A 16,590-nucleotide genomic window follows, 5' to 3' on the forward strand; every position below is an offset into this window, starting at 1 on the left:
ATTTTTAACATAAAACATCTCTATAACTGCTATCCTTTTCTTTTAGATAATTTTAATGTTCTGGTAAATAAATGTGATCAATCTTCCATACAAAATTTATCTATTAAGACATACAAGGCCACATAAAAGTGACACCAAAAATGCTGATTTAACATTCCCTATTTTAAAATACATAAAAAAGCTAAAGAACATGATTAAAATAGATTGAATTTGCCAGGATTTCATTAAATAAACATAAAACTGTCTTATATATTTGAATCTGAGGTCTAACAAATATTTGTCTACATTGAATAGGTCAGACAATTTACTCACACACAACATACAGGCCAACTCTAGACTTATTGACCTGGGAATGAGTAATGACTGTTTCATCTATCCATCCATGATAATCTATACATGTAAAATAGATGTAGAGGCATCAACTCTGTCCAAAATCAATGAAAAAATGCAAGAAATAAGATGCATTTCTCTTCATATTCTTTCTCAGCAATTCTATTCTTGATCGATTTTTGCATATTCAAGTATTTCAAGAATAAAAAAGAATCCCAAAGTGGTGTCTATTTCTACAGAAATCAATTCAGGGAGAGGAAGAGCAAGACAGAAAACTTGCAATTACTTTGGTACTTTTGTCTATGATCCTGATTAAAATAATCATGAGAATAACACATCATGAAAATAACATGTCTTCTGCAAAATAACAGTTTCTTATTTACATTACAGTGTAACTAAATTGTCTGTAAACCATGGTAATACTGGAGACAGTATGATTTGGTTTTAAGCACACCCATTTCATCATGATAAAGTTGAAGAAAGCTGCTTAAAAAATATTCTGAAACAGTCAATAGAATTAATATGGTTATCATGTTTTTGTTAAGAATGATTAATTAAGTTTTAAAGAAATATTTATGATTAAAAAGAACACTATAAAGTGTATTAACAAAATAGACAATAATATTAAACATTTATTATATACCTAAAATATAAATAAATTTAAGGCATTGAACTAGCATCTGTGTTTATGTCTTGTTTGACATATAAAAGCATTTTGAATTTTAAGACACTGGTTACATCAAAGAATGCCAATAAAATTAAATGAAATGATCAAACTAAAAGTAAAATACTGTATAAGTGGTAAAGTTTGAGATTGGGAATGTTCGCAATTGGAAATGTTTATAATTTTTGCCGAATTCATCAAATTTCTGAAAATATGTGCCAGCGGACATTTTATCAGTCCAAGTTCCTATATGGCTTTTGTTACCAGATGTATACTGGAGTATAACAATTGTCAACCTTATAATCATTCCTGCACTACTGACAAATCTTTGATATGGTCCGGAGTCAACATAAATACCGGGTATTGAAACTTTACTCTGTGCACTAAACTGGCTTTGCAACTTGATAATTATAATGGTGTAATTGTCATTGTCTTACAATTTCAAGATCATTGTTTTTTACACACATGGTGAAATAGATGTTCAAAATATTGCAGGGATGTAGTTTTTATGTGCTTCTCGAACATAAGACTTCTAAAAACAATTATCCTATGAACATTGATATACTGTCAACTAAATTAAAATTGTTAAAATAAGGGTCTGTTGCATCTATGTACTTCATATTTGCAAAGATTTTTATTGAACACTAAATTGGCATCCATTATTTACATAAAAAACATGCCTTTGCTTAAAATTGCAAGATCAAATATTTATTATGACAAACACCGAATTTATTCTCATTATTATTGCTTCCTGCTATATTGTTTTGCTTTTATATTACCATGACAATAGTACATTTATCTACAACATTTCAGCTGAAGTTTCAGCTCTTAATACAGAAGCTGTTAACTACATAAACAACTGACCAAATTGACAATACGCTTCTCTTCAATAAACAACCAACTGATAGCGTTTTATTGTCCTTCCATTTCTCTTTTATGACCAATCAAGCGCCTTTAACTCTACCAATCAATAGCTGCACGAGCAGAGGACATCTATAGTCCAGTAAATAGACACGTGTAATGTTTTATCTGACCCTCGCTTAATCATCATGTTGACAATTTCCATACAAATATTTACTAACGGCAGCAGCAATTAATAACTGCTCCCCCCACCATAACCTCACAAATAAATCAATATAAAAATGGGAAACAAATGCATTCTGGGAAACTTTTATGTACAGATGAATTCCGATAGGGAAGAATCAATCATGGTTTTTGGCCCGCACACAAACTTAATTGGCTACGATCAATTTATATCTCTATCATATTCCTATTACGGAGAAATCAAAGACTATTTCCAGTATTGTAAATGTCATACAAACAGAATAATGATGGCATGAACATGTTCATATTTCTATGAAACACTAAACAATAAGCCCTTATACAGTGTGTATATGTATATATAATTAATAATACATTTAATCATTTAAATAGTTAGAAGTAAGGCCAAACAAAAATCGAATTTCACAAAGTGCTAGGGGGAAACAAAAGGTAAAATGATCATAGTGTAGAAAATATACATGTACTATTTAACAAACATAATAGCTGTCAGTCAACAGTCATTAAAGAAAAGATGGCATTTCAAAAATTTTCTTTTAAAACCACCCTAAGCCTTTAATATGGTCAGTAAGTCCAAGAGCAATTGGTCTGAGTTGACAGTTTACGCTACCATGTGCATTCATCTCTTATAATCCACATTTTATGTTAAAAGGCACTAAATATTGAAATTTATATTTTTATAATTACTTCATATTTACACTGACACTTCGTTAAACGCCACCCGTTATAACATTAACCTCATTATAATAACTCCAGGGTCTTGGTTCCAAGATAAAAGTTGTATTTTTCATTCATCATAAAAATATACATATGTGTATGTAAACATATCAGACAAGTACAATAAGCAAAGAAATTAGGGCTTTCAGAAATTAGGACACTCAGAACCCATTCATATCACAGTCAGAGTAACTATACACTTTTTATCATTTCTTTTGGACAAAACAGTGTTGAAACTTTTTGTAATATACTATTAGACTTTTGGTAGGAAAAAATCCCTAGGAATTGAAATTCCCATGCCAAAATTTCATTATAGCAAAGTTGTATATCACAAAGTCAAATGTCTGAACATTATTGATCTGTAGAGGGAATTATGAAAACTACAATGATAAAAGGCAGTGAGTGATTCTTATCATGGTTGCATGACAGAAACTTGTATAAAATCAATCATATTATACATGCAGTAAATATATGATACATGGTATGTAAGGAACTATTCTCTTATAAACTATAACTTATTCATTTTAGCATTTATATGACACATTTTAACTATATACATTGTAATAAGAGTCAGTTTTCATGCACTCAGAAGTGAGAATTCATATACAGTCAATGGTAACTTATACACTTTGCGTTGTTAGGTCTGTTAGCAAATTATGTAGACCTGGAATTGCATATGTATTTACTGATCTGCGATCAGAAAATACAGAAACCTTATTATAGGCCAATTCTTTCATACACTGATTAAATGGTGAACAGAATAGCCCATTCCAATGTTTTAACTGGCTTAAGTTTCAGTACAATACTGGTAGCATATTATTGCAATCAGCATAAGACTTATAATCACACAATGCCAGCTTACTTGCGTCACTCAAGAATTGATAGGTATGACAGATAGGATAAAAACATGAATAATTTAAGTTATAAGATATACATGTACACGTATACTATTTTTGAAGTTTGGTAATATAACCTGTTTCAAGCCTCTTTTAAACTATCTGTGTCATGATGAACATCTGCTTGGCATGACATAAATGTTTTGATGATTATATATCAAAATATTTAATGGCAACATGATAGATTCATAAAACATTCAATGTTGCTCAGTAAAAAAATGCTGTCAAAAAAGAAACCCATTCCAATTCCAATATATCAGCTTAAATTGCGGACAACAAATATAAAAGTAGTGTGAACAGACAAATGGATAGCTACATATTAGACTTAGATAGATAATGGCAGGATATATGGAGTGGTAGCAATAAAGCTATTCACTTAATTTCCCATGACACACATTATTTCAACCATTTATCTACCCACTGTTAAAAATAGAGTCTTTCAAATCTAAGCATTCATTTATTTAATCATCCTCTGACCTTTCTGTTTTATTTCTACATTAAACAATATGGAAAATCATGAAAGTACTGGTACTTGGTAGCTTTATAATGACAGTTTCAGTTGCTGATTCATTAAGTTCAAACAATTGACTGGCAATTACAATGCTAAATATCTAAAATGGACTTGTCCATCTTCAATCTGGACAAAACCATTCATCAATTTTTTGGGAAGTTTTTTTTTTGGGAAGTCTTCAAAATATGTAATGTAGTGGAAGTTTTTTTTTGGGAAATCTTCAAAATATGTAATGTAGGGAACAGTGCAGCTGTACATGTCTAATTGTTGCTTGGGAATGAAGTAGGCTTAAGGAAAAAATACAAATTTATTTTCTAAATGACTTAAAAAAACAAACTAAACAAACTGGGTGAGAAAAAACACAAAAACAGACAGACTTCTATATTACTGACCACTTTAGATATTAAATATCAAACGCAAAGAGAGAAGCCCAAGTTCTTCCCTTGAGACATCAAAATATTACATTTATAATATCAAATTATTCCAGAATATACAGATACATAAAGGGCATGTTTCTATTTGCCAATCTACTAAATCATTAGATAATATCTGTAAAAGTTCTTGTAACTAACACATTAGTATTCTAAACACAGCCTTCTATTTCTCAGGAATGACACATTTGCCTGACTCATTTACCAGCAGAGAGAGGAAGAATTGCTGTATTAACATTGATAGACAGCCTGGTAAAACTTTAATGACAGGGACTAAACTCATCAATATGCTAGCCAACCAGACATCTTAGTTTCCAACCATTATTGCATGTTATGCTTTCAACCTGTGTACATCCCACTCAATTTGTCTAATTGACTAGTCCAGTTTTGAATTTAGAACAGTCTAATTTTTAAATTAAAGTCTGCCAATAGTGGTAGTGGTGGTGTAGTTTTCACTACTGATTACGGCAGTAAGCCACATTGAATTTACCACAGCCCAGTTCAGCCATCCCACCATTCCTGGGCAGGCTTTTTAATTCCCAGTAAAAGTTGCCTTCATTTTCGCAAGGAATCAAAACTTCTGTACATACCAGTGCAGAGGTACAGTACAATTGACTGTAGAAAAGAATTCATGATCAATCAAAACAAAAGTGACCTACACCATCTGGAAATCGAACCCAAGGCGCCTGATTCGCAGCCCAATGCTCTACCTATTGAGCTAAGCGAATGGCTAGTCTGCCAGTAGCACAGAATCTACAATGGATGTGAAGGCTTGCCTAGCTTAAGCACTATATTTACAAATCATATGCATTTCTGCAAACATATTGTTTACAGTAATCCAATAGCTTAACAAGTTGAATGAAGCAGCAACCTCCATATATCACAAATTATCAATTTGATATGTGATACAGTTCTTTCAAACCTTTTTGGCCTGACTTGAAATCTCAGTTCTGTTTGTAACTAAATTACATACAATACATGTCTAGGCTCAAAATTATGTCCACTTTTAATGTTTGCAACACTAAAACTATGAGATCCTTTTTCTTTTCTTTCTTAATTTAATGGACCTTTAATGTCAATCAACCATTACTCGTTGCATTACATCTTGAACAAAAGCAGCATTCCCTCTTTTGTACAGCCTTTGACTCCAAATGGAATATTAATAGCCAATAAAAAGTGACAAAATTGCAAGCAAAAGATGCTGTTATTGCACAGAAACTGCAATCACTGTCATGGGTCCATTATCTCAATACCTGATGCAACAGGAACACTGTCAAGATATTTTCCTTTTTAATTCAACTGTTCAGTAGCTATTGTCTTGGAGGTCAAATGTTATTCTTCTTTCATTCTGGCTATCAATGTCTCTTTTATTAAATAGTAACTATGTTCTATTTTCTTTCTGGCTATTCAATGAATCATTTATCCTTTCTCATTATTGCTAATTAACTTTGTCTTGGAAGTCAAATGAAACTCTAACTTCATTCTAACTATTATCTTTACACAAACTTTTACATGGAATTTTAATTTTATTCTAGCTATTGTATTTACTATTAAATGGGACATTTATGTTTTATTCTTGCTAATTTATCTCAAATGTAATTCTATGGTTTCATTCTTGTTATTATTATGTCTTTACAATCAAATGGACCATTTATGTTTCCATTCAAGCTAAAATATTTGTTTTGAAAGTCAAATAAAATATTAATTTCATTCTAGCTTTTGTCTTTTCTATTAGATAAAATTATCCACATTCATTCTTCATATTACATTCTTTAATATAATAAATTTAATAATTCTATTTTTATATTCTAGCTATTGTATTTTAAGTATAGAGCATAATTTTATTTTCATTCAAGCTACTGCCTTCACTATTGAGTGTTATTCTATTTTTTTTCAAGCTATTGTCTTTATTATAAGTATTACTATTAAATGGAACATTTATGTTTCTATTCTCAGCTAGCTATTCTGTCTTGGATTACATTAAATGAAATTCTTATTTTATTCTTCTTATTCAGTATTGTCTTAAGTACTATTTTATGTAAAAAAGTTTTTTTTACTTTTATTCTTGTTATTGCCATTCAGGTAATTTATCTTGGGGGTCAAATGAAATTTAAAGTTCATTCATGCTATTGTTAATACTATTACTGGTAAATAAAATGCTTTTTCATTCTACTATTGTCTTTAGTATTAAATGTAATTCTATTTTTAAACTAGCTATTGCATTTACTATTGAATGGAACATTCGGGTTCATTTAAATTCATACTTCATTCTTGCAATTCTTATTTTATTCTTGCTATTATCTATAACTATTGAAAAGAATTAGCCATTGTCTTTACCATTAAATATAAGATTATTTTTTTCTTCTAGCTATTGTATTGTATTCAATGTAAAATGGATTTCTATTTTCCTTCAAAGATAAAATGATAGTCTATTTCCATTCTAGCTAATTGCCTTAATAATGGAATACTATTGTTGAATGGATGTTAAATAAAATACAATTCTGTTTCTAACCATACTTATGTTTTGGAAGTGATCATGCATAACTTTATTCTAGTCAGCATGAATGAAATTCTAGTTGTAATTCTAACAATTTCTAACTAAATATTGTTTGGGAGATAAAATAAAGTTATATATTTATTCTAGCTATCATTTTAAAGGTTAAATGAAATAATAAACATGATAGTCAACAGATTATGTAGAACTGTGAAACTGAGATACAAAAATTGCTCCAAAACAACATCATTTTCTCATTGACATTTAGATAAGTACATTTTAGTATATCATAAATATCAGTGAATATAAAGCTATGAAACATAGGAAATATAAATGTCATATCAATTATCAAATTTTATGAAGCATTCAGAAGTCATTTGAGGTATTATATCATAGTCAAGTGACACATTTTTATTTAAAATGTACACATATACATTATATTTTCCCACTTTTTTTAAAATGTTTCACAGCTTGAAACAGTACACACTCCAGGTGGTCAGGAAGACTGCATGTCCCTCCATGATTGATTATTTTTAGACATGAGAATTACATGTAACTCAATCATTAAAAGGCAGGAATAAATCTAATGTCACTGAAACCATGTCAATATATGGGGAAGCAAGACCTCTTTCAGTAGTCAATGGTCAAATAAAAATAAAGGAATAAAATTTGTCTAATATACAAAAAAGGGTAGTGTGTTTAATTTTAATACTGGTAAAGATTTTAATTCATTTTATCATTGTCTAAAATCAGTATTATCAATATTATATAATTATGTATATTTGTATGTTAATGTAATGTGACTTATACTTAAATATATTTAATTGATTGTATTGTGTAAGACGATGTATTTTGTACAAGTCTGAAAATAAAGTTTCTGTTCTGTTCTGTTCTGTTAATTTTCTATTATATATTATCTGATATTTGTATTAAGAGTTAAAGGAATCAAACAGACATATGACAGTAATGTAAAGTAACCATCCCAAAAAACAATTTGTTTATGAGAGATTTAAGCTTAGAGCTAAAAGTCTGGTACTGTGAGGTCAACCTCCCATGAGATTTTCCCTCAGGAAGTTCAGTTACATACAGTCCAAAACGGGGAGAACCAATTATAAAACCCTTTAAAGAACATGCAATATAGATGAGAAACCTACATTTAATTACAAACAATGCACAAATAAAATAATCAAGGCAAAAATGCTGTTTATTATAAAAAGGCATTTGATTTTCAAAGGAAGTCATTAAACTATTGGTAAACATTAAATTTGACTCATGTATTAGAGTTTATTCAGACATATATTTTAAGAAAATTTAAAAGAAATTGAAATTTATTTACAGCAAAATATATATGAGTATATAACCTATTGGTATATTATTTAAAATGTCATATTACTTCATGTACGTAAAATGTATGTACCAGGTATGTATAATGTATTTAAAAATGAATTTTAAATGTTCAAGTTAGACAAATAAAATTTCTGTTCTGTTTTGTTAAATATGACATCACTAACTTTAAAACTCATTAGAAGGGTTACTGGCAAATTATTACTTTAACTATAAAGATCCAAAATCATCATTATCTCAATCCAAAATCTAAAAATAAACTATGATACTGCCAGTTCCAATTAGATCATACCCCTTTATTTTCTGGAACTTTTTTTTTCTCAGTATCGATGATGACTTTTAGTCACTATGGTGACTAAATAGTTTTATAATTATTATCTATACAAACATGATTGACAAGGGGTTGAAAAATTCTAAAATAGATCCATATTCAGCACCTATTATATAAATTGATGAGACCAAATAGCTTTTTTACTGTCAAGAGTATTGCTTAACAATTTAAAGAGTTAATAATTCATGGAGAAGGATGTATATGTATCAATGTATTTTTATTTTAGTTAAAACCTGTTATTGTAAGAATTAATCACATTTTTTACTTACAAGCCAAGCTTTTCTTGTAAATTATTCACATACCCTCTGTAATCAATTTTTGCTTAGAACACTTTGGTCATAAAAGCAGAATTTAGTGCTTTTCCTGCCTTATAAAGACATGTTTATTGCCCAATAATGGCTGAGTAAGTTTACAGACAACAATACAAGTTCTGAACACATGAATACAAACTTGGAAAATATACTGTCATTGATATAGACACTGTCATTCAAAAATACCCATATCCCATAACATGATTGCATAACTAATATTTTTGATGCAATGCAAGGAATAAGGACTCTTATTCTTTAAAGCTTCTTGTTATAAAAGATGACCAAAAGAAATTTAGTACATTTAGGCCAGTATTTCAAAACATATGACATTTACCTCAGAACTGATGTTGACTTCATTTGTTGTAGGACTTATTTCTTATAACTTTTTGCCAACTTGCAGTGACATCTACCCATGCAACCAATGCAGACCAAGATCAGATGGCAGGGACCCCTTTGGTCTGCACTGTTCGCCTTTCTGTTTTCTACAATTTTTAGAAAAATTTCCCCAAAAAATGAATGGTTGAAAAAAATTGGGCCCAAACCCCCCTTTTAAGAAACATAGCTTTATTTTAAAACAAATTTTGGTTTAAAACCCGGTTAACTTGTGCCTTAAATCTGGAAAGTAATTTTAAAGGGTCATTTGACATCAAAATTTAGAGTTTTGCCAAATGTGTTACTGACAAGCTCGTCTGAATTATACAAGTGGTAATTACAGGTGCATTATAATTTAATTTTATACATACAAGAAACACTATACATGTACTGCAATTAGCATTTTCTACCACTTTGTATTTATGACACTATATTGTGAGGCTGCTTCATTGGAATGCCCGAATGGATGATTCCAGAAAAAAAACTCCATTGCTGTAAGTTATAAAAGGATAAATGTTATGAAAATATATAGTATTAAGTACTAACCTTTTTCCCGTTTGGGCTACAAATTTCATGTGGTAATCAAAACAAAACGGGAATAAGCGCTTTAAAACTGTCCCGTGTCAAAATGGTCATAGTTAGGGTGGTTTGGGGGTCTTCACCAAATTCTATCACCAAAAATATAAAATACAAATCGGAAAAAAGAAAATTAAAGGGGTGAATAAATTTTTTTAATTAAACCCTTTTAAATTTAAACAAAAATTTATTGAACCCCGTTTAAAGGTTTTTTTATCCAAAAAATGGTTTTTTCCCTAAAGTTTCAATAAATTTTTCTTGGGATTTTTTTTTATAATACTCTTTCCCCACAAAATTTTTTATCTATAAATACAAAAAATTTTACCATTGTTTTTTATTTCCCTTGGAATGTGCAAATCAATAATTAATACTTGAAGTTCATTATTATGCCATGAATGGGCTGTCATTTGGTAAAAGAAATGATTTTGTTAAAAATTGAATGCCTAAAAATTAAGGTTTTTCTGTTTGTTATATTGAAGAAATAAACAGATTCTAATTATAGTAAAATTTACTTAGGAATCAGAAACATAAAATAAATAATATGTATCTTCTAAACAAAAGAATGAATCGGGTCTTAAAAAAGTGCATTCATTTATCTATTATCATTTTTTTTACTTTGCAAATGAATAATTCAGTTTTTTAAATTATGAATATAACCTTTAAATAAACCAAAATATTTATATACTTCAGATAGTATTGTTGAAATTATGATAATTACTTATGTGATTGTAGTCTTACACCACAAAAATGCTTTCAGCCATGTTAATGTTTCTACTTAAGTACTTGAATAAAAATTATTGACTTTCCAATTATAAGTATATATAGGAATACTGCGTACAAATCAACATTATTTAAATAAAACTTGGCACTGACAGTCACAATTGACTAAACATTTTATTCAGACATCATTCTGTTAAACAATTGAAGAACATTAAATTAACAATTCAGAAAGCATTTCCAAACATGACAGTTTAAAGACAAGTTAAGAAATATAGTTTTTTTTTACCATATTAAAACATTTTTTTTTGCAATTTTTAAAGTCAATGCCATGCATGCAAGTGAAACAAGGAATACTTTAAAATATATCATATTATGTATTAAATCCTATATTTCTTACTGAGGTAACTTAAATTGCCTGAACACTAATGAATATTATATGCATTTGAATTGCTTAATACAGTACACAACTTTTTTCATTAATACATAATAACTGTTGAAAGAGTCAACATTTTTGTACCCATATGTTTATTAAAATTCTGAATGCATCTTTGTCAACACGCAGGACATCCTCAGTTGAAAGAAGTAAGCTTATCACAAAAAGAAATATGAAACACAGAAAAGAAAGACTATAGTATTATGTACTAGAAGTAGCCCTTCTTTTCTTGATACCAAAATCATTTTCCAGACTGGGCAGCAAGATTAACTGAATAATTTAACAAATCCAACAAATAAATACTTTAACAGACATTTCCAAATGTTTAGTGTTACTTAATAAAATCATTTTATCTTAATTTACTAACTGACATAAACTGAAAATATATATAGGCATGATTTACTATATCAAATTATATTACTTTCAAATTGCATGAATAGTACTAATAAACTTCTTTTAACTAGTAAAGTTTAGAACCAAATTAACACACACTTATTGTGCTATGACATTAAATGACAAAGTAACAAACCCTTCCAATCGATATTGAAAATTATTAATTCACATTTTACCTTCGCGTTCAGACAACGCCGGTGAATCAATTAGCTGACATTTTACGGTAACATTTTCACAATTTTCATCTAATTAAATTACTGTTAACTTACAATAACCAGTTCAATTTAGCATTAACTTATAAGATGACCTTACCATAATTCCAAAGGTAAGTCTTATGATATGATACTAGCAAAATAACAACGCAAAAATAAGCGACAAACAAATAATATCCTTACCAATTTGACATTTTCCGTTGTAATGTTACAGCTGCTGCTGAATCCAGGACTATTCCATTGTGCAGAAAGGGGGAAATCGATAGCTATAAATGTTGAGCGTGCGTACTTAACTCCCTTAGAACGTGCGCGCCAATACAAAAATCACACACCACTAATTTGTTTCCTTACACTTCTCATTCGTTTTCATAGAGACATTTTTTATATGATAAAATATACACTTTCTGGTTTTGTAAGTCAATGTTTAAATAAATAATCACTAAATAGTGTGTTTTTTTTCGAGATGTACACTTTCAAAGTTGTGTTTAGTGTACGAAAATAACCAATGTAATAATTTGAATTTTTATACTTACCCAAGCAAATGGGTAATAGTTATAGTATATGAAACGGGTTATTTACGAGAATAAAACACTGGCTGGGGTGACATTGAGGGATGTTTCTGCTGAAAAAAAAATGTCAAGACCACCAGGCAGAGACGATTTTTTGCAGAAATATCCCAAGATGTCGCCCCAGCCAGTGTTATACCCCCATAACTAACGAGTTTCATATATTACAACTTTTTTTTATCGCAATTTCATATTTTTTGTAATAGAAATCAGTAAAGAAAAATACATTTGCATTTCTCTCTCTTGTGTCGTTTCACTTTTTCACCCACCCTTCCCACTCTCCCCAATAAAATGAACCAAATACCAGCTAATGATGTACAGCTATTTATGATATTGAAAACTTCAAGATGTCCAATGTTACAGACGGATTGTAAACTGTACCTTGAGGAGAAAGTTATTATCATTGATTATCTTTCTTTCTGTCTTTTTTTGCGCTACTGGGTATGTTCGTTAAAAAATAACTACTTGATATATACAAGACGCGAAAAAAAACTCAACTGTTATATATATTTGTCGAGTTGTGTTTTTTTTCTAAATGAATCAATAAAAATAATTGCACTGTTATAGTTATACAGTTTTCAAATGGTCATTGAAAGTGTACTGAGTATGATGGGTTAGTAAAATCAAAGAAAAAGTTCGAAACCATGCGATAATCACATATAATACGATATATCCCCGTTGTTCTTTGATCGTTGTGGTGGAAAAATAAGAATAAAGTCAAAAGAATAATTTTGAGACACTTTATCCGGAATTTAATTAACAGCATGCCAAATATGCATACCAATTTAATCTTTAATTCATATGTTTATGTTTAGAAACAAACAATGGTACAAATAGAAATTTGTTGAAAATATATTGTATCATCATTTATTGAATTATAAATTATTAATGGCTTATAACTTTGTAAATATATGATATCGCCCCCTACTCCCCCTTCCCCCTTGCAAAGACTGGAGCATAATTTAACATTTGAATTAAATATAAAAATGGTGTAGTTTGGAGATTCCTTGACATCTGAATATGCGTTCATGAACACACCAGTCATTATGGAACTTTCAATAAAAAACATGTATCGTTCAATTCCTTGAAAATCGTTGTATTGTGTCACATAATAATGTGTGTTTGCTTAGTGAGAAATTAGCTTATTTTGTCTACATCGATGAAATGTCAGAAAAATCAATAAATTGTCTGATATATTGTTGTATATGGGAGCAAACCTCGTAACATCATGCAAACTTCTGTTGTTTTCAAATATTCTTAAAAAGAATTCAATACGTATTTTTCTACTTCAATTCAATGTTGTCAAATCTATGGGTTATTACAGGTCACAATCAGGAATACTGCATAATTATATTGCAAACATTGGTTGTCGGTAAGCGATAAAATTATACATGTTTTATTCAGGTAAAACAATTATCAGCATAATATTCAAAGGTTTATTATTCCTTAGAAATGTTTTTATTTTTCTTTCTTATAATTTTCAAAATTTTGATGTCCTGTTATTGCTCCAAAAAAGTTACTGTTTCTTTTTCTTTTTTTCTTTTTTTTTTTTTTTTTTTTTTTTTTTTTTTTGGCAACTAGTACAATTATAGCAATTCATTGTAAGGAAGCCAAAATACCACTTTATTAACATTTTGCTACTTTTAAAACAAATAATTTCATATTAAGAGCTACTTTCTTCAGCTGATACGAATCTTAAAGTACAGTTACTGTGCATATACCACAGATATACATACTATTAAACTCCATGTCTATTAAACTCCATGCATATACAGAATATCTGGTAAGTTTTGTATTAAACCTAAACTTATGAAATTATGTTATGTGCATTCGTTGATTATATTATTTGCAAAGGGTGTTTAAAAAAATGGTGTGGTTTTTATTTGTTTGGGTCTTCAGACCAAACAAATTATGGTAGCGAAATTTTAGACCCTGATGTTCTTATTTGCAAATGCCGAAAGTAGTCCAAACTCATCAAAGCGGTTACTTCCCTTCATATGTACATTAACGCCGAAAAATTAAGGGGAGATCACTGCGTAAAGATTGTGAAATGACATCATATTTAACTGTACTCATCCGAGAGGTTTCACCTATGCTAGTGAATTTAATATTTATACAAACAAGGCTGTGAATCAATGTGAATCGAAAGCCAAACCATGTATCTTTTTGCTGCTCATTCTACTGTCTGGTGACATCCAAATGAACCCAGGGCCTAGGAATGCATCTATTTTCCCCTGTGGAACATGTGAAGCCCCTGTTACTTGGTCTACCGACGGAGTATGCTGCAGTAATTGTAGTATTTGGTACCATAAAAGCTGTGAAGACATCTCTAAAAACATGTCCTACTTGAACAGACCCAGTGTTGTATGGCACTGCTGTAGATGTGATAGCATAAACGTCGATGATTTCACATTCAACAGTTATGAACTAACTACATCCAACTTTTTCACACCAATTGCAAACCTTGATTCAACTCTAGACTCAGTTACATCCTCGTGCTTCAGTCCGATACACACCAGCAGCCCACGTAACTCATCAATTAACAGCAGCCGGCACAACAAACATCCATCGGTAAGCCAAGCTTCCCAAACCCATGGCCCAGAACATTACCCTGCAAAGTCTGCAAACCTACGTCTTCTTACAGTTAACTGCTGTGGCCTGCGTACAAACAGAGCAGAGTTCCACTCAGCCACAGAATACATCAAACCAGATATTATATGCGGTACTGAGTCCTGGCTCAAAGGTGTCCAACCTGGGAAAGACCCTGAAAAGAATGCGTTTAAATCAAGCGAAGTCTTTCCGGAGAACCTGATGGTAAACAGAAACGACCGGGCAAACAGTGTGGGAGGGGGTGTATTCATAGCCACAACCAACAGCATCTGCTCAGACCCACAGCCAAAGCTAGTTACAGACTGCGAAATTGTATGGTCCAAGATAAAGATGAAAAACCAAAATAACTTATATATATGTTCATTCTACATGCCACACCGAAACATGAAATCCATTTCTAAACTATATAACTCAGTTAACAAGCTACGTGAATCAGCTAAGGATAGCCATGTAATAATTGCTGGCGACTTCAATTGCCCAAACATCAACTGGAACAACACGACAGTGGACAAGGGTGCCCCGGAACGGGATGTACAACAGGCATTAATAGATCTAGCCGTGGAATTTGGCCTTACCCAAGTACACGAACAGCCCACACGAGACAACAACCTCCTAGATCTCATACTTACAAGCAACCCATCACTTGTCAAGTCCTCCACATCTGTTCCAGGCATCAGCGACCATGCCATGATTGTTACAGATATTGACATCTTACCTCATTACATCAAACAGAAACCACGTAAATTCTTTCAATATAATAAAGCAAATTGGGACACGTTGAACAAAGACTTTACTAAGCTAGAAAGGGAGATCATCTCAAGCAATGAAAATGACATAGAAAATATATGGTTACTCTTCAAATTAAGGATTCTCAAAAGTGTAGAAGAAAATGTTCCATCTAAGATGAGCAAGAAAAGAAAGTCTCTACCATGGTTCAATCATAAACTTAAACGTATGGTCAAAAGAAAATCCCGCTTATACAATAATGCTAAGAAGACTGGAAACTGGACTCACTTTAAAACCTTTCAACGTGAATGTAAAAAAGAATTCAAGAAGGCTGAAATCGGACACATAAACAGTACTATCATGAAAGGATTAGAAGAAAAAAACAGTAAACCTTTCTGGCGGCTAATTAAATCAAGAAGACAAGACAATATTGGCGTACAACCAATAAAGAAAAAAGGACAACTAATCAATAGCAGCAAAGAAAAAGCAGAAATACTTATAGAACAATTCAGATCCGTCTTTACCAAAGGAAACAACAATAAACCATCGACAAGATTAAGAGCTAAAGCACCAATACCTCCACTGAAAATAACTACTAAAGGCATAGAGAAACTACTTAATAATATAGAAACCAGCAAAGCCATAGGTCCAGATGGAATTCCAAACATTGTCCTTAAAACCTGTGCCAAGACCCTTGCACCAACTTTACGACATATTTTCCAAACATCAATTGACAGTGGAAAACTACCCTCAGATTGGCGAAGCGCAAACATATCCCCTGTCTTCAAGAAGGGCGACTCACACCTTGCCGAAAATTATCGTCCTGTTTCACTCACATCAGTCTCCTGTAAACTACTAGAACACATTATCTGCAAGCACATCCTTGACCACCTT

The sequence above is a fragment of the Ruditapes philippinarum genome, unplaced genomic scaffold (genome assembly GCF_026571515.1).
Source record: "Ruditapes philippinarum isolate M1 unplaced genomic scaffold, ASM2657151v2 ctg812_1_1_1_1, whole genome shotgun sequence".
NCBI lineage: Eukaryota > Metazoa > Mollusca > Bivalvia > Venerida > Veneridae > Ruditapes > Ruditapes philippinarum.